General features: G+C 41.2%; 1 protein-coding gene and 1 pseudogene across 2 annotated transcripts in view; both read left to right on the forward strand.

Annotated features, from left to right (window-relative positions):
- Positions 1–26,550, forward strand: part of PLPPR5 (phospholipid phosphatase related 5) — a 135,969-nt gene that overhangs the window by 52,781 nt on the left and 56,638 nt on the right. The window lies entirely within an intron of this gene.
- On the forward strand, positions 22,548–24,484 carry LOC113889576 (annotated as a pseudogene).

The following is a 26,550-nucleotide window of genomic DNA, read 5'->3' on the forward strand; positions in this document are numbered from 1 at the left end:
TAAGCTATGTCTGAATTATAAGTCACACTTCTCTAGACTTGGGGCTTCCCAGGTTGGCACAGTGGTAAAGAATCCACCTGCCAGTACAGGAGACACCAGAAATAAGGTTCAATCCCTGGGTTGGGAAGATCCCATGAGGAGTAATGGCAACCCACACCAACATTCCTGCCTGAAAAGTCCTATGGACAGAGGAGCCTTGCAGGCTACAGGCCATGGGGTCTCAAAGAGTCAGACACAACGAAGTGACTGAGCACACACGCACACGCTGTTCTAGTCTGTAGTAAACACTTGGAGATGTTTTAACAATAATGATTATTATTATTAGCAAACATTTATTGAGCATGTAGTATATGCCAGGCACTAGTGCTTTACTTTTATTTATTGAATACTTTACTAGTTCTTATTTATTTTAAAATTTCTTTATTATTTTTATTATTGTGTAATAGTTGATTATTTATCACTGGAGAAGGGAATGGCAACCCACTCCAGTATTCTTGCCTGGAGAATCCCATGGACAGAGGAGCCTGGTGGGCTACAGTCCATGGGGTCGCACAGAGTTGGACACGGCTGAAGCGACTAAGCAGCAGCAACAGCCCTAATGTGTGTGTGGTTAGCTGAATTCCCTCCTGGTCCTACATAACCTCTGCATCCATAAAAGTTAAAACCAGAGGTTCAGGTGGTAGATATGTTTAGAGAAAAAAAAATGTAATAACAATCTAGCACTCAGAAATCTATCATTAAACAGCGGTTCAGACTAAGAATCAGGATTCCTGCTTGTAATTACATTGAAAGGTACCGCTGTCTTTTTAACAATAGATTCTGTTCTCTGCTAGCTGCTTTTCTCTCTTTTCCACCACCCCTTTGTGTGTGTGAGCGTGGGTGGCTGCTATGGCAACCCTGAATCTAACTCCTCCTGCAAATGGAGGCAGTACAGTCAGGGTTTGCTGTTATATTTGAACCTATACACATGCATATATTTTCTCCAGCTTCACTGGAGACACCTTGGGAAAACTTTATAATAAAAATGTTGGGGTTTTCAACAGGAAATGCTTGCCAGAATTTTTACATGTAGATGAATAGGAGAAAACAGCCATATTTTTAATATTCTCTGTGGAAACAGGCTTATTGCTGTATTAAGGCAGAGATATATTTGTTTAGTGTGGTGAAAGTGTTATAAACATATATAAACACATAAATAAAAATAAATGAGCCCTATTAGGAAGTATGCAAATAAGAATTGAAGAACATTTTCCTGATGCTTCTCTTTGTGGATTAGTAAATAAAATGAAGGAACTCGAACTCTCCCTTAGCATCTGACTTTAATTAAGGCTGTGGGGATAATTTGATCACTGAGTTGTTATCTTTTGCTTTTCTGAGAACTTTCAGGGAAGAAAATCCTATGCCTATTTTTGCAAATGCTGTCAGTTTCCCAGGAAAAACTTCTGGAGGTTATTTAACCTTCAACCATTAAATTTATAATTCAGTGTTGAGTTGCACTAGAATAATATTTAAATTAAGCTTTGTGGCATTTCTTTTCATATAAAATGGATACAACTTTTTTCAGTTAAAATCAAATGAACTCCAGAATTGGAATGAGACATAATGTTTGATGACTTTCCAGTTAACCTCATAAACCATTGAAACAAAAAGTCATAGAATGGTCTCTCTAGATCACTTCCAATTCTGACCTCAGGTTTTATGAAAATATTTTTTTTTAAAGGGAAGGGTCAACTATATTTATTAGTCTTTTTGCATTATCTGTTGCTGCTTAACAAACCACCCTAAACCTCCTCCAGAATTTAGGGAAGCATGCCCATTTTTGAAACAGTTGACTCCATGAGACTGTCTAGGTGGGGACAGTGTTTGGAGAAAGGATTGGGGAAGGTAAAAAGAAAATCTCTGAACTGTCTTCACAAATTTGTCTTCACCGGCTGGTAAGACCTGGCTGACATCAGAAAGCCCTTCCTGTAAATTGTCCCCATTCAGGAGTAATTTAACACTGAAATGTATAAGGTCCCTGAGCTCCAGATTTCAAATGAGCAAAATTGTGTCTGGTAGACAATACATCAAACAGTATTTATTGAGCATCTACTCATAATGTGGCTGCTATGCTATCACTTGACCACTGGGGCCACACTGATATTAGTCTTTTGACATTTCTGTTGTGAGCCTTCAGCTATGTGTTAATTGGTATTAGGCAGGGGAAGGGACTAAAGATATCTGCCAAGTAGCCATTGGGTTCCAGTATTCTCACCACCATAGACCCTTTTATGGCTTACCTTTTTCCTCCCAGCTACCACTCCTCCATGAACTCCATGTTTTCAAATGTTCTGTTTAACATAGTAACACTTTCCCATCCCAACTTAAGCCCAGATATTAAACAATGGTCCATAATAATAAAAATGTAATATGCTGTTTGAAACTGCACGATGCAGTTATTAAACTTGCATACATACAATTATTAAATAGCAAACAGTGAATGATTGAAGACACATGGGTACTCTGCCTCTTCACCATAATTTTACCTGCCTTCTGTAGGTGATACTTATATCTGGGTATTCTGTGATTGACTGGTGGATTTATAGTGGCGTCTGGTTCTCTGGTTAAATCTCAAATATTCCTGTGTATTCCATGTATCAGAACCACTTAGCAGCATGAGATCACCAATGTTGCCAAATGACTTAGTATAGTTCCAGCCAAAAGCAAAGAGTACTGGCATTTCAGTTAGTGCGTGTGGGCTTATTATGGGTAAATATACTTTTCTATTAAGCTCTTTGAAATATTGAAAAATACGTCATAGAATTTCATTGATATGTCTGGGGTTTCTTAGGTGTTAGCAAATTCCAGTTTGAGGATTGCTGGCAGCCTTTGGATATTCTAATTAGGAAATAGGACTACTATCGTTGGGCAATATAAGATAGCCAGGGCTCCATTATGACTTCTGTAGTCCCTAGCAGTTGGATGTGTGCCTTCATGGGCCACTGCTGCCATTAAAAAGTATGTTCATGCATGCTAAGTAGCTTCAGTCATGTCTCACTCTTTGTGACCCTGTGGACTGTAGCCTGCCAGGCTCCTCTGTCCATGGGATTTTCCAGGCAAGAATACTGGAGTGGATTGCCATTTCCTCCTCAAGGGTATCTTCATGACCCAGGGATTGAACTGGCGTCTATTATGTTTCCTGCATTGGTAGGCAAGTTCTTTACCACTAGCACCACCTGGGAACCCCCTAAAAATATATATATATATATGTGGGCTTCCCTGGTGGATCAGCCATAAAGAATCAGCCTGCCAGTGCTGGAGACAGGGTTCGATCCCTGGGTCAAGAAGATCCCCTGGAGAAGGAATCGGCAACCCACTCCAGTATTCTTATGTGGAAAATTCCATGGACAGTGAAGCCTAATGGACTACAGTCCATGGAGTTACAAAAGACTAAGATATAACTAGCAACTAAATAGCAACAACAGCATGTGTATATGTTATGACTTCATTGCTATAAAAACAAATTTATAAATAATATATGTTGAATATTTTATTTATTGTTCACTTTTTCCTTCTGGTGTTAATATTAAGACAATTTCATAGGTCCCTACAAGTATCACTGTGCCTACTGGATAAGTTTTTCTTGTGGATGGTACACACATAATACAGTTCTGAGTGAAATATGATTGTTAATGTACCTGGTAATGACAGTGGGAGCCTCTGAGTCAGATGATATGAAATATATAGATTGGAGCAGCCGGGGGATCCTTCAGCACTTTCTCTGAGAGTCTAAGAGGAAAGAGGTCACTATTGGCAAGCACCGTGGGGAGTGCTTCAGAAGTAAGTGGTACTTGGGATGCGTCTTGAAGGTGAATATGATTTGAATAGGTAAAGAAGAGTCATTCCAGGTAAGGGGACAGGGAGAGCAAAGGCCAGGAGCAAAAAACAGCAGATACATTTTGGAGGGACTGAGGGAGGGTACCTCTCATAAGGAGTATATGGTGGGGGTGGGATTGTGGGGTTTAAGAATTAGCAAGGGTAAATAAATCAGAAAGACCTTGTAAACCAACCTGAGACTTCATGCTCGAGTTAATAAGCAAATAAATGCCATACAGAAGCAGTTCTTTAGAATGATTCTATTTATTCCAATTCCTGTAAATATATATTGAATATGTAGAATGCATCAAGCCTGTACATACTGATGTAAACTCCTCCTGAAGTTTAAAATGGTTTAATAGAGAGTAAAGTGAAAGTCGCTCAGCCGTGTCTGACTCTTTGCAACCCCATAGACTATCAGATCAGATCAGATCAGTCACTCAGTCATGTCTGACTCTCTGTGACCCCATGAATTGCAGCATGCCAGGCCTCCCTGTCCATCACCAACTCCTGGAGTTCACTCAGACTCATGTCCATCGAGTCAGTGATGCCATCCAGCCATCTCATCCTCTGCCATCCCCTTCTCCTCTTGCCCCCAATCCCTCCCAGCATCAGAGTCTTTTCCAATGAGTCAACTCTTCACGTGAGGTGGCCAAAGTACTGGAGTTTCAGCTTCAGCATCATTCCTTCCAAAGAAATCCCAGGGCTGATCTCCTTCAGAATGGACTGGTTGGATCTCCTTGCAGTCCAAAGGACTCTCAAGAGTCTTCTCCAACACCACAGTTCAAAAGCATCACTATAAGGTAAGATAAGTTACTTCAGTCGTGTCCAACTCTGTGCAACCCCATAGACAGCAGCCCACCAGGCTCCCCCGTCCCTGGGATTCTCCAGACAAGAACACTGGAGTGGGTTGCCATTTCCTTCTCCAATGCATGAAAGTGAAAAGTGCAAGTGAAATTGCTCAGTCGTGTCCGACTCTTAGCGACCCCATGGACTGCAGCCTACCAGGCTCCTCCATCCATGGGATTTTCCAGGCAAGAGTACTGGAGTGGGGTGCCATTGCCTTCTCCGTCCATGGACTATACAGTCCATGTAATTCTCCAGGCCAGAATACTGGAGTGGGTAGCCTTTCCCTTCTCCAGGAGATCTTCCTGACCCAGAGGTTGAACCCAGGTCTCCCACGTTGCAGTTGGATTCTTGACCAGCTGAGCCACAAGGAAAGCCCAAGAATACTAGAGTGGGTAGCCTACCCCTTCTGTAGTGGATCTTCCTGACCCAGGAATCAAACCAGGGTCTCCTGCATTGCAGGCAGATTCTTTACATCAACAGTAAAGAGGGAATTACAAAGAAAAGAAACTAAAAGTGAAGGGACGATTTTAAGAAGATGGTCAGTCTCAGACTTGAAATGATAACCATTTGAATTCAGTTGGTTTCCTTAAGACTGAAAGCCCTAGTGCTGATGAGACCAGAGTCAAGTGATATGAAATGTATAGATCTGAGCAGCTGTGGGACCCCTGTTTTCTCTGAGAACACAGGAATAGGAAAATCAGATGTAGACCCAGAGCCAGTGCTCTGATGTACACCTCAGGGTTTATACACCATCACCAGCTTACTTGGGCTTCTCTGGTGGCTCAGGACAGTAAAGAATATGTGCGCAATGCAGGAGACCCTGGTTCGATCCCTGGGTCAGAAAGATCCCCTGGAGAATTCTCATGAATGACTATCCACTCCAGTATTCTTGCCGGAAGAATTCCATGGACAGAGGAGCCTGGCGGGCTACAGTCCACAGGTTTGCAGAGAGTCAGACACTTCTGAGCGAGTTAACACTTTCACACTTTCACCAGCTTACTTAGATGCTACGGCTAAACAGAGCCAAGCTTTCATTTATTGAAAACTAACAGTCTAGCACCATACCCAGAACTCTCTATGCCTTAATCTTCACAATGGCTGGAATGAAATTTGGGTATCTTCATTTTACCGGTAAGAAAACTAAGGATGCATGCATGTGTGCATGCGTGGTCATTTCAGTCGTGTCTGACTCTTACACAGAAGCTAACTAACCTGCCCAAGCTTATTCAGCTAGTTATTTGTTAGAGCCAGGACTGTGACCCAGGGTGGTGTGACGCCAGAGCCAGCATTAGGTTTCTTCGTCACACTACCTCCTGAGGTGTGCCCAGTGAACAGAAGGCAGCTGCATTTTATCTCCCAGTGCCTTACACAGAGTCGGTGAAGGAAACTAGTTCATTGATTTTCACTGAAATGTTGCACAATATGAATTAGGAAGGTTGTCAAAAAAGTATGCATTCCATAAGTTCCTGTTTTGTGTCCTATTTTCCAGGCAGCCAAGTAGCTCAAACACTAAAAGTAATATGAATGATCATTATTATTGGACTTTAATTGTACTTTGATTTTAAGTAAATGCATATTTTATTCTTATGAACCTTAATTTTGAGTATCTTATGTCCTGCATAGTGTTTTCAGATGGTACAGAACTTTAATGGCTTTAAAAATGACAACTTCTAACTTATCTTCAACTTCTTTACAAGTACGATAGTTGACTGCATAGTAACATAACTACTCTTGGCCATGCTTCATACTTACTAAACCTCCACAGTAGGCAGTATCACTTTGATGTTATGGGCCAGAAGTGTATTCATAAGTGCGGGATGTTTCCTCAAGTGTCTTATCAAGGCTCCAGTGCGCTAACCACCTCTCGTTTATCTTGCCTGATCAGAAGACGTCTTGGATGTAAAGGCTCAACATGGCTTTCAGTAAGGTGTCCAAAATGTCCATCTCACTTCAGACTATGATGTGGCAGTGAGTCAGAGAGTTAACATAGCACGGACATAAACTGAGATGTGAGGAGCAGCCCATTCCAAGTGAAAGTGAACCGATGACATCTTCTTGCATGAGATAGAAAAGAACACACTTGACAAATCAGTGGTTACCTCTACCTGGTTGAAGATTCAGTAGTCTATAGTCATTCTCCAGGATCTGTCTAGACTGGTAAATTAAATGGACACATGAGGAGACCTGCAACCCCCGCATTCTTGAGATCCTAAGTGGTGGCATTAAATCTTTACCATTCCCTTTCCTAATGCAATATGATTTTTCATTTCTATCCTGGCAGGAGTGGGAGAATACTGTTTTCATAAGCTTCCAATTGAATTCCCCCAGTACTCCACCTCCCTAGGGGAAAATGACCACTGGCTGTGCTCTCAGACCTAGTAAATCCACTGTGAGCCAGAGTCTGGTCTGGATTCATTTATTATGTTGTCCTCACATGACCCGACTTTACCCTGAGGCCATGATGATGTTAATTCAGGTATCCAGGTAACAATGTCCACTAAGATCCTATGTCCAATAGTCCTCAAAATATCTGGATGTTCTCTTTTCCCCAGTGTATAGTCACTTGAATGAATGGTCACCGGTCCTTTTGGGGCAGAACTGGGAAAGTCATTACAATATCTATTTTCTGTAGTGTTGCAGATCCTTCCCTCTGGGTCCAAAAGTTGTCTCATTGGCTCTCCATCTGTTTTCCTCCAAGGGAAGGCTATGATCTGTAAGTCATCTCTAAAACTTTCAGATGGTCAAATCCCCTTGGCTGTCACTCAGGCCTCTGCATTATTATAATAATTGAGACACTCTGTCCCACCCCACTGCTGCTTCTGATGGTTAAGCTCCATAACTGGCTTCTGTTTCTTCAGGCTCGCCTTCATCCACATGGGTATAGGGGAACTCAGCTCTGTGATGGGCTCTTCTACCATCAGTCCTGGCTGTACAGGAGGGGTGCTGCTGGGATTTTGCATTGTGCTGGTGGCCCTCTTGCTCACATTTTCCTGACACCTCAATGAATAGCTCATCACCTAGATCCTCCCATGGTGCACAACCCTCTAGCAAGCCTTTGTGATCATATCAAATGTCCATTCCAGCAGTGCCCATTTCTTTGAGACTTCTCATTCCTTCCTTCACCAACTGCCAGGGCAATTCAGGCATGTCAGGTTTATTAAGAGAAAGCAGTCATTTTCCTCTAGGCTTTTAGGAACCAGCCCAGCAAGGTGTTTTTACTGTCCTCTGGAGCCTTGTAAGAGTGTTAAATCCTTAGTGCTCAGGGAAAGTATCCCTATGTCAACAAATATTTGCTTATCCTTTTTCTGTTTCATTCTTATTGATAAAGTCCCCGGAAAATCTAGCCCCCTAGGTCTGCCCTGCCTCCAGCCTGTGTGTGCTGGCTAATTCTTGCAGCTTCTTAAGTGTGGAGTCTATCTGCTTCTCATCAGGTTCCTCACATCCTGAGCAACTTAGTCCTAGTCATTGGCCTGGCAGTCAGGAGGAGCAGTGGGGGCAGATCATGAGGGAGCCCCTGGTGCATTGGGGGAGAGTGACTTCTTATTTCCCCAGTCATGCATCTTGGCATGGGTAAGCTGAGGGAGTACTAGCATTTTGTAGGTAGAGGTGGGCCACATCTGAAGGCTCTAAGGGTTTACAGCAGTCTCGTTAATCAAAATCTTCAGTCATATCCACCCAGATGTCTCTGTCCTTTGTGTTAAGGTCTCAGATTTTCCACACCAGGGTCCTGACCTCGTGTGCATAATAGACCTGTCTTAGCTGAGCACTCAGTCATCTTTGAAGGTCCCCTGACTCTTAGTAAGTCATAAGTTGGTCTTCAGATTTTTCTACCCTCATATTACAGAATAAATAACCTCTTTCTAAGTTACCAAAGAGGCTCTCCAGCTTACACATTCAGTTTTCGTTTGTTCGTTAATTCCCCTCAGCTTTTCATTTTCTCTCTGTAGGGCACCAGCAAGACTTAATAAGAATCAGCCAATTTTATTATCCCTGAAGGCATTGTTTCCCTGATTCCTCAATTGCTTGAATCATTGACCTGGCTAACATCTTCCTCCCACCTAGAGGGACCAACCACCAGGCTTCAGACTTCCAGTGCTGAAATCAGGGATGTTTGTGTAAACAAGGATGAGTTGCTTAGCCCAGGGGTCCCCAACCTCCAGAATCTAGTGCCTGATGATCCAAGCTGAAGCTAATGTAATAATAATAGAAATAAAGTACACAATAAGTGTAATGTGCTTGAATCATCTTGAAACCATGCCCCCTCCTCCTGGTCCATGGAAAAATTGTTTTCTATGAAACCAGTCCTGGGTGCCAAAATGGTTGGGGACTGATGAGTTAGCCTGTTCCTACCAGAGCATTCTTCCAAGCCACTACTGATGACTTTTAGCAATTGCATAGCTACCTGGTGGACTGTCTGTGCCTCACACACCATGTAGGATGAGGCTCTCATTTCCAGCCAGGATATGTTCCCAAACGCATCTTACCTCCTGCTATCTTAGACCAGCCCTGGTACTGACTCCATTAGTCAGGATTCTCCAAGAAGTGAAAGAGATTTATTGGAGGGTTGGAGGGGGGCAATATTTGCCAAAGTTAGAGGAAAGACGCAAGATTGGATAGGGAGAGTCTTAGCCAGTTCTGAGCAGAGGTTGTCCATTAAAAGAGCCCACACTGGGCATAAATGGGCAAGCCTTAGAACCCATGCTATGCTTAGTCATTGACTTGGGGCTGGCCAGGAAGATTGTGGCCTCTGCTCAAACACTATGGTGAATCCAACTGTTTTAAAGGCACAGCCTCTCATCTCACTGCTCTCCTAACAGCACAATAGCTTGATCTTTGCTGAGAGGAGATCAGAGGAACTTACCTCTCTGGCTGCCATACAGATTTCATCTAGTTCTAACTTAGAGAGGTTCTCATAAGATAATGCACAGCATGGGGTTAAGAGTGTGCTGTGTTGTCTTCTGTGATCCTCTCTGTACTAAATGTATTTGCATTTGAAGTGCCACAATGTATAGCAAAAATTATAACTCTGTAATTTCAGTCATCAAACTTCTCCTAAATTGATGGACGTTATAGTTCAAATCCTAAAGGAAATCAGTCCTGAATATTCATTAGAAGGACTGATGTTGAAGCTGAAACTCCAATGCTTTGGCCACCTGATGTGAAGAGCTGACTCATTGGAAAAGACCCTGATGCTGGGAAAAATTGAAGGCAGGAGAAGGGGATGACAGAGGATGAGATGGTTGGATGGCATCACCGACTCAGTGGACATGAGTTTGAGTAAACTCCGGGAGTTGGTGATGGACAGGGAGGCCTGGTGTGCTGCAGTCCATGGGGTTGCAAAGAGTCAGACATGACTGAGTGATAAACTGAGCTGATAGTTCAAATCAAGGAGATTCTTGGCATATCTTCCACTGTATTACAAAAGACATTACCTTCTCCTATGAACACAGTCTGCTTTGAGCCTTTTGTTTGTTTGTGTCATGGAAAGAAAATTTTGAAAGGAGAACAAAGGACTTCAAATAACAAATAGAAATTCTTCTATAATAGTGTAGAAATTTAGAGTATAAAAGTAATAACTGTTATTATGGCATGCTTACTGGGCTAAATGTTTTACAGATAGTATATTTACTGCTTTCTTTCCTTTGTCAAACATATTAATCAGGCATATTTTTGTATATAGGAATGTGTGCTTTTAGCTTATGTACAGTGTAGGAAAATGTGATTTTTTGAGACATGGTAAAATCTCCACCATCAAAAAATAAAACCAACAACCCTACAATACCATCCATAAATTTGAACTAACTTCTCATTTCTGAAAGCCTGCATCTAGAAAGACTAATTAATACTTCCTCACCTTATAAACTAGATATTATGTAGGTTTTGTTCTTCTCCACCCCAGCTACACTCTACCTAAACTACTCTTCAGAATTCATCCACTAGAGATTTTATCAAAAGTCTCTTAAGACCCTTGTCTTTCTGACCATTTCAACATTACTAAGACTCTTGATCACCCCCTTCTATCTGAATTTTTCTTTTTCTAAACTTTGGGAACATTTTATTTTCTAAATTGGCCTCCTCCCTTATTAAAAGTGCTTTATTGCAATGTCATAAAACCACCTACCAGCATTTACCAGACTTCCACTCTTGACCTCTTTTTGTTCCCTCAGTTATCCCTCCCATGGGTGATCTCATTCATTGCCACTTCCATGTCTTTTCAAGTGAACCCCAAAGCTCCTTCCCTGGCCTTACCTTTCTCCTGAACTCCGAGTGTATTCCTAACTTGAACATAAATATATTGTTTTTTATCAGCTCCTTAAATTCTGCATTTCAAAAATCGAAATCATGACCTGCCATTGCTCCAAACTAGCTACTGCTTTTCTATCTTCTGATTTGATTATTGGCATTCCTACTGTCTCAGTTACCCAAGCAAAACCTCTGAGTCATCCTCAACTCCTCCCACTTCCACACCCCCACATCCAGATGTCTGATTAATTATGTTGGTTCCACATTTGAAATATCTCTCAAATTTAGACTTGTCTACTCCACCCTGCCCCTCATGCTTCTCCTTGAACATGGTTCCTTTACATCACTCACCTTGACTATTGCAGTAGTCTCCCAAAGAAGCTTCCTAAGAAAGTTCTTCACTCACCCCATTCATTTTTCACTGTGCCACTAGAGTAACACTCCTAAAGCAGTTGTTTAAACAAGTCTGTTTTTGCACAAAAGCTCTTCATAGCCTCCACCTCATCAACCCTTCAAAGGTCACACCCCTATATGTGGCATATGAGACCTTCTTCATCCTGGCTAAGTTTGTGTTCCCTTCTGCCATAGATTTAATTGTGTCCCCTGAAAAATTCCTGTTGTTGTTGTTTAGTCACTAAATACCTGTCATTGAAGTCATCCAGTCTCTGGTATTTTGTTATGGCAGCTTCAGCTAAGATACCTCCCTTCATTCACTACACCATCTTTCAGGAGCTCAGTTCCCAGGTCATGTGAACTCAGTTCACACTAGATCATCACCAGTCACTAACTACAATATTTTTTCCACATTAGTACTTTTACCTTTGCTGTTTTCCTGACCTGTTAATATAATATCTTCAGTACCTCCTACCTCCATATTCAGCTAGTCAAAATTCTAGTCATCTTTGTATGTATCAACCAGAGTTCTCCACTACACATAATGGAAAGTGAATCTGGCTGATTTGGCCCAAATGAGGTGAAAGGATGGGCTTACAAACTAGGTTCAGGGAATGAGCAGGAACCGATGGAACCTGAGCAGCCAGAACCTCAGCCAGGACCTGACCACAGGAAGGACACGGTGAGGATACACTGCTGTGCCTGCGGGACCCAGGACCCCACATGGCCACCCTCTGGTGGTGCCTCCACCGGCGTGGCTGCCACCGCAACTGCTAATAAAATGGATATTTCACTTTGTCTGCTTCTTTGCATCACTTTCAGGCATATCTGACTGACTGAGTGTGGCTTATGTGCCAGCAAACTTCTGGCCAGGACTTTGAGGAAGGCACTGTCCAGCTCTTGTTGGCTTTGGTAGTGGGATAGAGTCTGTGCTTCCCGTATGGGAGGTATACTGTGTGGAACGGGGTTCAAACATTCCATAGGGAAAAGAAACATGTTCTTTGTCTTTATTATCTAGATCAAAGTTGCTTTCCTTTTTGGAGTTTACTCTCGTCTTTTTAATTGAAAGTAATCTACTTATCAAGGGCTTCCCTGATAGCTCAGTTGGTAAAGAATCCTCCTGCAATGCACAAGACCCTGGTTTGATTCCTGGGTCAGGAAGATCCACTGGAGAAGGGATAGGCTACCCACTCCAGTATTCTTGGGCTTCCCTTGTGGCTCAACTGGTAAAGAATCTGCCTGCAGTGTGGGAGACATGGGTTCAGTCTCTAAGTTGGGAAGATCCCCTGGAGAAGGGAAAAGCTACCCACTCCAGTATTCTGGCCTAGAGAATTCCATGGAGTGTATAGTCCATGGGGTCGCAAAGAGTGGAACATGACTGAGTGACTTTCACTTTCACTTTCAATCTACTTATCTTCAGTGGCACACCTAGCATGTTTGACACCAAAGAAAATCATTCTTTAGTATCCCTTCCTCTGGATGGAAAAATTACTTTCAGCAATAGTTACATGGTAACAGTAATAAACATAGTATTGATTCATTTTTCAAGTTTAAAACAAACAAAATTGTTTTAATTTTTTTTAATTGGAGGATAATTGCTTTACAATGTTGTGTTGATTTCTGCTGTACAACAATGTGAATCAGCTGTAAGTATACTTATATCCCCTCCTCTTGAACCTCCTTCCCACCCCTACCCTACCCCACCCCACTAGGTTGTCACAGGGCACCTGGCTGAACAGTCTGTGTTGTATAGAAACTTCCCATTAGCTATCTGTTTTACATATGGTATTGTATATGTTTCAGTGCTACTCTCTCAATTCTTCCCACTTGTCCACAAGTCTTTTCTCTATATCTGCATCTCTAGTCCTGCCCTGCAAAGAGGTACATCAGTACCATTTTTCTAGATTCCACATATGTGCATTAATATATGATATTTGTTTTTCTCTTTCTGACTTACTTTTCACCCTGTATAACAGGTTCTACATTCATCCACCTTACTAGAACCGACTCAAATCCATTCCTTTTTATGGTTGAGTAATATTCCATTGTATATATGTACCACAATTCTTTATCCATTTATCTGTCAATGGATATATATTTTAAAGGCATTAAAATTTAGTAAAATATTTTATGTATGAAGTAAAATTTGCACATTCCCAGCAAAATACTATACTCTGTATTTACATTATTTTATGATTTTATTATATTGAAATAACCTATTATTTCATTAAGTTAAACTCCAGGTAGTCACATAAATTGGCAGAATCAAAATAGTTGAAGTTCTCTTTCTTCATCTTTACCTTTACTAAGGTATCATTTTAGCACCATAGGAGTTGGAGCCACTTCATAGCCAAGGCATGGTTGAATGCTTCCCAGCCTTTAGAGCAAACTTACTCTCCAGATGAATGTATATAGCTGAATGCACATGCCAGAGGTCAAATTAACTTCCATGTACAATACAATATTTATTAGAAATTATGTAGTAAAAATGTGCTGATCATTATATATATTAACACGTAACAGTAACAATAGCAATTATTTCAGTTTAAACCAGTGTCCCACTTACTATTGCTCCTTAACAAACTGTTCCTTGGTGGCATAAAACAATTTACTGTGCTCACAGATTCTGTAGGTCAGATATTTAGAAAGATGTGGCCTGGCTATCTTTCTCCTGTATGATGTTTTTGGCCTCTGTTGAGAAGACTCAAAGCCTGGCTCCAAGGATGCCTTGATATCTCAGGCATGGAATTATCTGAAGGATTGTTCATTCAATTGCTGCATCAGGTCTGGGAGGACTTCATGACTTGGGCTACGTATGTGTGACTTTTCTGTATGTCTTGGCTTCCTCACAACATGGCAGCCCCACGTGGGTCAGGTTTCCTGCAAGACTCCAAGCACAAGTGTTTCAGTGAACAAAGCAGAAGTTCATTGGCTTTTATGAGTTCATAGTGTCACATCTGCTGTATTTTGTTGTTTACAAGCAAGTCATAAGATGGCCCAGTTTCAAAGGGAGGAGAATTTGACTTCACCTTTTAATGAGGGAGTGACAAGGGAATGAGAGACTGTTGCAGCCAGTTTTGAAGAATACAATCTGCCACAACCAACAGGATTCTGAGAGGCAGAAGTCTGTATTCAGTGACATTGTTTAGAATTGCCTGGCAATTATATAGAGCAGATAGTTGGTTTTATTATTGCATTCCTGTTATTGCCTCCACCTGGGGTAGACTGCTATCACTGCTCCTGTTCTGATCTGGAAAGGCCTTGGTAAAGGAGCACTTAAAAAAGTAAAGATTAGCCCAGTTGTTTTATCATTTATGTATTTCTGCCTCCAGTAGACTAAATTCACTGGCATTAGAGACCATTCCTTTATAGCCATCACAGTGCCAGCAGTAGCATGAATATAAGGCAATCTAGAAACGTCTGTTGATTGGTTCAAATAATGACAACCTGTTTCAGATGCTCATTAGTTGTTACTAGGAAGTTTTAAAAGATGTTTTGCCCTTGCCCCCTAATAAATCTATAGTCTCTAATTATAGTGATGAAGAAAATGATACTCAGAGGTTGTGCCTATACAAAGCCCTGGATCAATTCTTCTGAATAAATAGGTCTAATTCCTTAAGTAAATTAAGCATTGGCATTCTCTCTCTCTGGCACTTTATTAGAGACAAGAGAGGTAATGGGGATACACCTTGGCATTTATGTAAGTCTCCATAGGCCCTCCCCCAGAGCCTCTTCGCCACTCTAACCTCAACTAGGAAAACCTTTACACAATCTCATCTTTGGAGATGAGGCCTGAAGGGAATCCATGCACATATCGGGGGTGGGGAGGCTTTTGTACACCCTTAAATGATCCTACTTTGTCCTCATTGCCTAAGAATGTGGACGCAGCTGAGTTGGATCCACAGAGATGCTGGCTGAAAGGACCTCTGTCCCCAACCCAGTCTGTGGCTGCTCATGGACATAACCTCAGCATCCTGTACAGCAGCGGTCCCCAGCCTTTTTGGCACCAGGGACCAGTTTCGTGGAAGATAATTTTTCCATGGACCAGGGCGGGCCATGGAAATCATGATTTTCATAAGGAGTGCACAACCTGGACCCCTCACATACACAATTCACAGTAGGGTTTGTGCTCCTGTGAGAATCCAGTGCTGCTGCGGACCTGACACGAGGTGGAGCCCAGGTGGTAATACAAGTGATGGAGAGTGGCTGTTAAAGCAGATGAAGCTTCACTTCCGTGCAACCTGGTTTCTAACAGACTATGGACCAGAACTGGTCTGTGGCCCAGGTATTGGGCCAGCAGTCAACTTCGCAATACTTATACACTCAAAAAAAGCCCTAAAAATTAATGCTCTTTTGATTCTTACTTTCCCTAAAAAGAGGTCCACCTTATTTGTGTGAATAGCTGCATAACAAGTGACAGGCTTTTACCATGTGTCCCAGTACTGTGCTAAGTAGCTTCTGTAGCTGATACTGTTCAGTCCTCACAATTGTGAGCTATTATAATTCTGAAATTAAAGGTGGAAAAAAAAGTCAGACTCAGAGAAATTTAATAACTTGCCCAAAGTCACACAGTGAGTGTATGCTGGAGCCAAAGTCTGAATCCAGAATGCTTCCCACGTGTCCTTTCTGAGCCACACCCCCTCCACGGCCCCCCAGTGCAGCCGGTAAAACCAAGGTGCGCAACTGGAGTGCTGACTCTGCAGATTCCAGGTGCCTTACCTGAGACCCTTTGTTCCGGTGGCTAATGTCTCTGTAGTTTCCCAGGAGCAGAGTTTTGACTCACACATGGCAGTGGCCTTAGATAGTGTTCCAGCACAGTTGGTTTCTTAGGGTGAGCCAGAAATCACAGTGCACTTGCCAGAACACTAAAGATAGCCACTGCACATCAATCAGACATATTTCTTATACTTAAGGGTTCCTAATGGCCCCAGTGTGCTCATATATTCATTGCTATTAAGTTTAACTAACTGACGATGACACTCGCTAATTCAGGTGGACCATTTTTAACATAAAGACATGGTCTTTTAAACTCATTCTGTAATTGATTTTCTTTGTAAAGTTTTTCTTACTGGGTATTTTCATTTCGTGAAGGTCTGTGGTGTTAAGATGGTAGTTTGGGGGTAATTTACAAATATAATTGAAATAGGGAAAATTAAATAGAAAAGTTGAACTCTTATAAGAGGTGTTAACTTCAGCATAAAATCCTTCTCTTCATCACACCTACAAATGTGGTTGGGGCCATCATCATAGCTTGCCTGGATTACCAATATCATTTTCCTATAGCCTCTTCTATAGCCTCTCCTCCTGCCCCTGTAATCCATTTGTTCTTCAGGTAATTTTCCAAGTGGCTGTCTAAAATGGGAATCATAACAGGTAGGGCCAGTTCCATTGTGTGTGTAACCTGTGCTGTCAGGCACTCAGGAAGGCCCCATGCTTGGTTTTGATGCTCTACTCTTTATCCTGACATTGCTGATGATTTCTTCACAGAGATCTCTCGTTTTCACTTTGCACTGGACCTTGCAAATTAAATAACCAGTCCTGGTAACATAGAATCATGCAATCCGCTCACCACACTTCCTCATACATGCTCTAGAAGCCCCTTTTTGAATTTCCAAAGAATTAATGGAATATGATTTAGAAGCATCTGGATTATCTGTGAACTTCCTTGTTTTGCACTACTTTAGTTCTGTGATCACAAAACACTTTACAAATACAAATATTAAGGAATGTCAAAGATGTAATATTTACACAAGCACCTTAAAAACTAACCCAGTGCAAATAAACCCAAGATGGCAGTAGTTTTTGTTCACTTGTTTTGGTTTCCCTGCTTGCTTATTTTATCACACTGTTGAGTTCATGGTCACACAATTCCCAAGGTTTTTCTTTAGCAGTAAACTTTGTCTTTTTCTTTAAACTCACAGATCTAGATTCATTTTTTAAGTAATATTCAATGACACTAATTATCTTAATATCTGATAAGAAATACCTAGAAGGGCTCAAAGTAAAATAATCTTGATTCACTATATATCAATTGATAGCACTTGTGCCACATTTTAAAGAAAAAAATTAGATTTAAACAATAATTAGTTGGTTTAATTCAAACACTGACAATAACAGTTAATTCAATTATATAGTCATTAATTTAACAAAAACCATTGCACACCTATAATATGCTAAGAATTTGAAGACAAGGACTTTCAGCCCTTGATCTCAAGGGGTGTCTGTGTGTGTGTGTGTGTGTGTGTGTGTGTGTGTGCATACGTGCACACTCAGTTGCTCAGTAATGTCCGACTCTTTGTGACCCCATGGACTGTAGCCCACTAGGCTCCTGGGTCTATCTAATTTTAATTTCTCCATGGCAGGAGTATTGGACTAGGTTGCCATTTCCTTCTCCAGGGGATCTTCCTGACCCAGGGATTGAATCTGTGTCTTCTGACTGAGAGCAGCTACTGCATGTGCCATGGTGGTGGTCAGAGTATGGACTTGGCAGCTAACTGAAATTTATAGTTTTTTTGACCATGCCCCTTGGCATGTGGGATCTTAGTTCCCACAACCAGGGATCGATTGAACCTGCACCCCCTCCATTGGAAGTCCAGAGTCTTAACCACTGGACCACCAGGGAAGCCCTCACTAGCTTCTTGAATTTGGAATGCTGCTCCATCACTTTTAGCCATAAGTCCATGGGCAAGTGGCTAAACCTTTATATGTCTTAGTTACTGCTACTGTTAAGTACCAAAGTCATGCGGTTATTTGGATTACATGATTGACACAGGTACTGAAGTTAGCACAGTTCTTGACATATAGCAAGCATTCTGGTGATCTTAACTTTTAGTATAATTAATCAGTTATTGAGAGTTAGCCAAGCACTGTGTTAGTCACCGAGGTGACAAAAAGGATATTTCTATCCTTCATAAGCTAGCAAAGGAGAAAAAATATATATCGTTTCAATACAAAAATGATGTCTTTTCATAATTGTTATGAGCAAAATGCTGGGGAGCAAAATGAAAACGACAGAAGCCTATCTTTATCTAAATATTAGTTACTTTCTATGTGGTGAATGGAAACAGCTGTTACATGATGGAAATGTGAGAAAATGTCTAGTAAAAGCATTTTTGTTCTTCCGGCTGATGGACAAAGTGCTGTGTGTACAATATATTGATCATGGGGGTCATACTGGAGAGAAATGGTCTCCATGTGAAACCAGCCACGGCTGCACTTAAGGGATAAGGTAAATGTGTCAGTGATGAAGGGGCTGTTATTCACAGCCAAACCATCAGTCGGCCATTGTGCTGAGGGCAGCTGAGCCACTGAGCGTGTTCTGATCTTAACTGCACGCACCAGCTGGTCCTGAACACTGAGCTTGTTGTTAATTCACTTCACATTTGTGACTCCCTAGCATTACCCATTCAGCAACATCAACTACATGATAAATTCTGTGTCTGTGATTATGTAATCTTTTGTTAGGGACCCATTAAGTATATTGTAAAGAAAATGGATGGCCACTCTTGGTTTTTCAGATGCAATGTGTTCAAGGGCCTTTATTCCCATGCCCATAAGTTAAGCAATATAATTTGTTATTTCTCTCAGAAAATGTAGTTTTCATCCAAATATATCATTTTAATCCTTTAGGTTTATTCCTGGCACAGAGCAAGCACAAATCTTCACAGTGCCTGTGACAGTAATAAAATTTATACTACTTGTGAGATAATTGTGCTAAATCCTGTCATTTTCATTTAACAAATGATATAATAAGATTCACAGAAATTAAGTACTCTAAGGTCACAGAAAGAATCAGTGGTGAATTGACATTTTAACCCAGGTCACTAAATACCTAAAGTTGAGCTTTTCTTCCTGGTTTACACTGACTAAATATGGAATGCACCAAGTATTTAAAGGGTATCAGTAAAATATGAAGCAATTGATTAACTTTCAGAGGCAAAATATTTTTAAAAGCTGTTATAATAATCAGAACCTGAAAAATGGACTAACTCTGATAGTTTAACTCTGAAAATTCAAGATAATTTCATAAAATCATTTTATTACATTGTGTATTTCTTGAAACAGTAATGTATTAATAGATGTAAAGAAAGGCAATGCCAAAGAATGCTCAAACTACCACACAATTGCACTCATCTCACACGCTAGTAAATTAATGCTCAAAATTCTCCAAGCCAGGCTTCAGCAATATGTGAACTGTGAACTTCCAGATGTTCAAGCTGGTTTTAGAAAAGGCAGAGGAACCAGTTGGAATCAAATTGCCAACATCTGCTGGATCATGGAAAAAGCAAGAGAGTTCCAGAAAAACATCTATTTCTGCTTTATTGACTATGCCAAAGCCTTTGACTGTGTGGATCACAATAAACTGTGGAAAATTCTGAAAGAAATGGGCATGCCACATCACCTGACCTGCCTCTTGAGAAACCTGTATGCAGGTCAGGAAGCAACAGTTAGAACTGAACATGGAACAACAGACTGGTTCCAAATAGGAAAAGAAGTATGTCAAGGCTGTATATTGTCACCCTGCTTGTTTAACTTCTATGCAGAGTACATCATGAGAAATGCTGGGCTGGAGGAAGCACAAGCTGGAATCAAGATTATCAGTAACCTCAGATATACAGATGACACCACCCTTATGGCAGAAAGTGAAGAACTAAAGAGCCTCTTGATGAAAGTGAAAGTGGAGAGTGAAAAAGTTGGCTTAAAGCTCAACATTCAGAAAACTAAGATCATGGTATCTGGTCCCATCACTTCATGGTACATAGATGGGGAAACAGTGGAAACAGTGTCAGACTTTATTTTTCTGGGCTCCAAAATCACTGTGGACGGTGATTGCAGCCATGAAATTAAAAGATGCTTACTCCTTGGAAGGAAAGTTATGATCAACCTAGACAGCACATTAAAAAGCACAGACATTACTTTGCCAACAAAGGTCTGTCTATTCAAGGCTATGGTTTTTCCAGTGGTCATGTATGGATGTGAGAGTTGGACTGTGAAGAAAGTGAGCACCGAAGAATTGATGCTTTTGAACTGTGGTGGTGGAGAAGACTCTTGAGAATCCTTTGGACTGCAAGGAGATCCAACCAGTCCATCCTAAAGGAGATCAGTCCTGGGAGTTCATTGGAAGGACTGATCTGAAACTCCAGTACTTTGGCCACCTCATGTGAAGAGTTGACTCATTGGAAAAGAACCTGATGCTGGGAAAGATTGAGGGCAGGAGGAGAAGGGGACGACAGAGGATAAGATCATGGCATCATCGACTTGATGGACATGGGTTTGAGTGGACTCCAGGAGCTGGTGATGGACGGGGAGGCCTGGCGTGCTGCGGTTCATGGGGTCGCAAAGAGTCGGACACGACTGAGCGACTGGACTGAACTGAACTGAAAAGATATAGATAACTATTGTTGGACAGAGCACAAGTGTCCTAAAAAATGATTTTATGTGCAGTACCCAACTCCAACCAATATGATAAATAAATTAATAAGATAGCAATAAATGCTGAAATGAGGACAATATTTTTGAATATTAACTGATATAGTTTTCATTTCCTTTGGATCATGGTGCTCTTGTCTAGGTCGGCATTATATAGTAGAAATACAAATAAATCACATAAATGATTGTTAATTTCCTAATAGTCATATTTTTAAAAAGCAAAAAGTTAAATTAATTTTTGAAATATATTTTGTTTAACCAAGTACGTCCAAATTTTAACATTTCAACCTGTATCAATATAAAAAGTATTAATGAAATATTTTGCATTCCTTTTTCTGCAAAATTTTCAAAATTCAGGGTCTATTTGACTCATAATGCATCTCAGTTCTGATACTACATTTTCATCTTAAGTATTTGCTCTCTATTTAGGTTTCATAAAACTTACAGTGTAAAAGTACGAGCACATAACCAATTTATTCCAAATATATTTAAAAGTTTTCTAATAATCAAAGCAAGTGCCAGTTTTAAAATTTAAACTAAAAAATGCAGTCCTTTTTTCCCACTATCCATATTTCCAGTGCTCAATAGTTCTAATTAGTGGCTTCTATACTGTACAGCATAGCTGTAGGATTTCTCATCTGTTATTCAGTGTCTCAGAGAAGAACATGCCATAAGAGAAAGGTCAACATCTCTCCTCCAATTTCCTGTCCTCTAGCTCCTGGAAGCCCCCACTCCACTCTCCGCATGTATGAGTTTGACTATTTTAGATTGCATATATGGGTTAGATCTTGCAATATTTGTCTTTTCTTGACTGGCATATTTCACTTAGCATAATGTCCTTCAGGTTGATTTGTGTTACCTCAAATGATAGGACTTTCTACTTTTTAATACTGAATAGTATTGTATCTATACACACCACACAGATTTAATACATAGCAATGTAACTATAGTTTACAATACTGTATTGTAGACTTGAAGCTTGCTTAGAGAGTAGGTAGATCTTAGATGTTCTCACCACACACATACACACAAAATGGTAACTATGTGAGGTAACAGCTATGTTAATCAGCTTGACTGTACTGATTACTTCTCTCACATTGCAGAAAGGGGGACCTCTTCCAGGGCCTGAGAATGGGCTTTTGTCTAACACTCAAAAATGAATTGTCTGAGGAGACACACATACTAACGAAAAAGAGACTTTTTTGGGAAGGGGCGTCCCAGCAGAGAACAGCAGGGTGAGGGAACTCAGCAGGACTGCTCTGCCACTTGGTTCACAGTCTTGAGTTTTATCATAATAGGATGAGTTTTCAGGTTGTCTCTGGCCGGTCATTCTGGCTCAGGGGGCTTCCTTCTTGGTGGTGTATGCATTGCTCAGCCAAGATGGATTCCAGCAAGGAGGATTCTGGGAGGTTGGTAGGACACGTTGTGTCTTCTTTTGATCCTCCCTAATTCTTGAATTCTTCTGTTTGGTGGTGGCTCGTTAGTTTCATATTCCTTACTAGGACCTCCTGTCATAAAATAACTCATGTAGATAGTTAATATGGTGCCTGGCCAGGATGGGCAGTTTCAATCAATTCTTCCCTTAAAACACATGTTAAAAAGCATCATGTTGTATACCTTAAATATATCCATTTTTAAAATTTGTCGATTAAACCTCAATGTGTGTGTGTGCTCAGTCCCTCAGTTGGGTCTTACTCTTTGCAACCCCATGGACTGTAGCCCTCAAGATGCCTCTGGCTCTTCCTACCGCGGGGCCAGAGTCCCTGAGGGAGTCCAGCTGCGCTTAAGTCTGGCCAGCGCGACCTGTCTCTGCAATGCCCCCCAAGAAACAGGCTCAGGCCGGGGGCAGCAAAAAGGCGGAGCAGAAAAAGAAGGAGAAGATTATCGAAGACAAAACTTTTGGTCTGAAGAATAAGAAAGGAGCAAAGCAACAGAAGTTTATCAAGGCTGTCACTCATCAAGTTAAATTTGGTCAACAGAATCCACGTCAGGTAGCACAAAGTGAAGCTGAAAAGAAGTTGAAGAAAGATGACAAGAAGAAAGAATTGCAAGAGCTAAATGAGTTGTTCAAACCTGTAGTTGCTGCTCAAAAAATAAGTAAAGGTGCAGATCCCAAATCCGTAGTATGTGCATTCTTCAAGCAAGGACAGTGTACTAAAGGAGATAAGTGTAAGTTCTCTCATGACTTAACTCTGGAGAGAAAATGTGAAAAGCGAAGTGTTTACATTGATGCAAGAGATGAAGAACTTGAGAAAGATACTATGGATAATTGGGATGAGAAAAAACTGGAAGAAGTTGTGAACAAGAAGCACGGTGAGGCGGAAAAGAAAAAACCGAAAACTCAAATAGTGTGCAAGCATTTCCTTGAAGCTATTGAAAACGACAAATACGGCTGGTTTTGGGTGTGTCCTGGAGGGGGTGATATTTGCATGTATCGTCATGCACTGCCTCCTGGATTTGTCTTGAAAAAAGATAAAAAGAAAGAAGAGAAAGAAGATGAAATTTCATTAGAAGATCTAATTGAAAGAGAGCGTTCTGCCCTAGGTCCAAATGTTACCAAAATCACTCTAGAATCTTTTCTTGCATGGAAGAGAAGAAAAAGACAAGAAAAGATTGATAAACTTGAACAAGATATAGAAAGAAGGAAAGCAGACTTCAAAGCTGGGAAAGCATTAGTGATCAGTGGTCGTGAGGTGTTTGAATTTCGTCCTGAACTGGTTGACAATGATGATGAGGAAGCAGATGATACCCGTTACACCCAGGGAACAGGTGGTGATGAGGTTGATGATTCAGTGAGTGTAAATGACATAGATTTAAGCCTGTACATCCCAAGAGATGTAGATGAGACAGGTATTACTGTAGCCAGTCTTGAAAGATTCAGCACATATACTTCAGAAAAGGATGAAAACAAATTAAGTGAAGCTTCCGGAGGTAGGGCTGAAAATGGTGAGAGAAGTGATTTGGAAGAGGACAACGAAGGGGAAGGACAGGAAAATGGAGCCATCGATGCTGTTCCTGTTGATGAAAATCTGTTTACTGGGGAAGATTTGGATGAACAAGAAGAAGAATTAAACACACTTGATTTAGAAGAATGACACCAAACAAGTCAATGAAAAAATTGAGCCAGCTCAGCAGGAGTTGAAATTGACTACATTAATTTTTTTCCACCTAAAACTCTTCAACAGGATGTTTGTTTCCCATGCTGATTCTGGAGGGCTTAGTTCCTCCAAAAAAGGAATATTCTCCCTACATCTTGTTTTCTGACTTTGGCTACATCTCATAGTAAGTTCAGAGTAGTTCATGATAAATTAAAGATAAATGGTCATTGCAGGAAATGATTGATTATTGTAATTGTCTACTCAAGTAGGAAGTGTAAACTACTTTTCCAGCTTTTGATTTTCATTGGGCATGTGTTGTTATAAGGACAACATAAATTTAAATTACCCTTCATTTAATGCAATTTTTAATGAGTGATTCTATTTCCTTTGTATTTATATGTTTAAAAGACTGCCTAAGATATGAGCCTGTACTTCATCAAGGAAACTGCGTATGCAGGTTCAGTATTATATATCTTTGGACAATTAGATGGTCATTTAAAATGAAACTTCATTAATCTGACAGGATCAACTGCAATGCCCTGTGTTAAACTGTTTGAAACTACTCCCTTTTCTTTTTTTGCCAATAAAGTTGTAAATAAAAACAGTGATACAATAAATTCCAAAAAAAAAAAAGATGCCTCTGTCAACTGGATTCTCCAGGCAAGAATACTGGGAGTAGGTTGCCATTTCCTACTCCAGGGGATCTTCCCGACCCAGAGATCGATCCCCTGTGTCTTACATCTCCTGCATTAGTGGGTGAATTATTTACCACTGTGCCACCCTATTCCTCAATAAAACTGAAAAAAGAGAGAGATGGGCCAATACCAATCAGAAAAGGAAGGTGGTGTTTGGTTTCAATAGTCAAGTCTCATTTGTCCTAAGAGAACAGGAATTTCTAAATTCCAAAGCTACCTTTATGTACCAAAAGCAAAATTTGAAGATTTGTATATATTATTACAAGATAACAATAGAGAGTACACAGAGTATAATATAAAAAGGATGGTGCAACCACACCTGGGAGTGGACGGTGCCACCTCTTCGCCAAGAAGTGGGAGGACTGGAGGAGAGAAAAGGGTAGAATGGCAGGTATAAGCATTTGGGTGAGCACCCTTGGTTTAGAAACCCTTAGAAGGGAGTTGACCACCAGATTACAGATACTCCAAAAAGGTTGAAGAGGAAACAGAAAGTAGATGGGCTTATGTCTGTTTTCTGCCATGAAACTGGGAGAGCTTAACCTCAGGGCAGCCCTGTGGCAGGTGGGTCAAGCAGCAGAGCAGATGGTTCTGTGGGAGCCGCAGAAGCTGCATCCAAGCTAGAGAGGGCAGAAAGCCCCAGGGCCAGAAGGGGATGTGCTGAGGACCAGAGTGCGAGTCTAAATGCGCCACGTCAGGGTGGGCCACAGGGACATTCACAGTGGCAGTTGGGAGGCCTCAGGAAACCCGTGGGAGAAGCACGGTGCGGTAGTAGTGTTAGTCACCCGGTCCTGCCCAACTGTTTGAACCCCGTGCGCTATAGCCTGCCAGGCTCCTCTTCATGGGATTCTCCAGGCAAGAATATTGGAGTGGATTGCCGTTGTGTTTTCCAGAGGATCTTCCCAACCCAGGGTCTCCTGCATTGCAGGCGGATTCTTTACCATCTGAGCTAAAGGGAAGTCAGGGGAGGCCGTTCAGCAGGACAGCCCTGTGGCCACCCTGAGATCGCCTCCTCTCCTCAGGCAGTCTTGAAGGCTTCCAACTGGGCCAGGGTATTTTGCCAGAAAGAGAACAGTGAGAAACTCAGAACAACTGAGCATTTATTCAGGTTTTTCCCCTCCCCCATTCCATTCCTCTCCAGTGTGGGATGGATGCCTGTGATAAAGTTTAGGTCAGTTTGTGGGGTGGGGGTAAGTAAATGCATGCTCCATACAACCTATGCTGTAGTATATTAAAGTATGACTTCAAAACACCACCATTTATTGCACTTTCCCCCCACAGCTCTGAAAAGTCTGAATTAGGTGAACACAAATCTGTCTGGTACAAAGTCCATGGCCTTTCCAACATCACATTACCTTTCATCACAGTTCTATTACAGAAGAATTACACAGCTCCATTCTAATACACAGTTCTATTACCCCATCAGATACATTTCCATTGCAGTTTGGCAAATTTATGATCATTGATAAGTTTGGATACAATAATAAGACAATAATTAGGTCACTGCACACCTGGCTTAATAAGTGAACACTCCATATTTTGTTCAGTGTCTCTGTACCAATTTGCGAATAAGTCTCCAGTAGAGCGTCATGGAATTCCACCCTTAACACTGTCTTGTTATTGGTGATCTGTATGTACTAATGTAACTAATTCAAAAGCAGAGACATTACCTTGCCAACAAATGTCTGTCTAGTCAAGGCTATGGTTTTTCATGTGGTCATGTATGGATGTGAGAGTTGGACTGTGAAGAAGGCTGAGCACCGAAGAATTGATGCTTTTGAACTGTGGTATTGGAGAAGACTCTTGAGAGTCCCTTGGACTGCAAGGAGATCCAACCAGTCCATTCTGAAGAAGATCAGCCCTAGGATTTCTTTGGAAGGAATGATGCTAAAGCTGAAACTCCAGTACTTTGGCCACCTCATGTGAAGAGTTGACTCATTGGAAAAGACTCTGATGGTGGGAGGGATTGGGGGCAAGAGAAGAAGGGGACG

The sequence above is a fragment of the Bos indicus x Bos taurus genome, chromosome 3 (assembly GCF_003369695.1).
Source record: "Bos indicus x Bos taurus breed Angus x Brahman F1 hybrid chromosome 3, Bos_hybrid_MaternalHap_v2.0, whole genome shotgun sequence".
In the NCBI taxonomy this organism is placed as follows: Eukaryota; Metazoa; Chordata; class Mammalia; order Artiodactyla; family Bovidae; genus Bos; species Bos indicus x Bos taurus.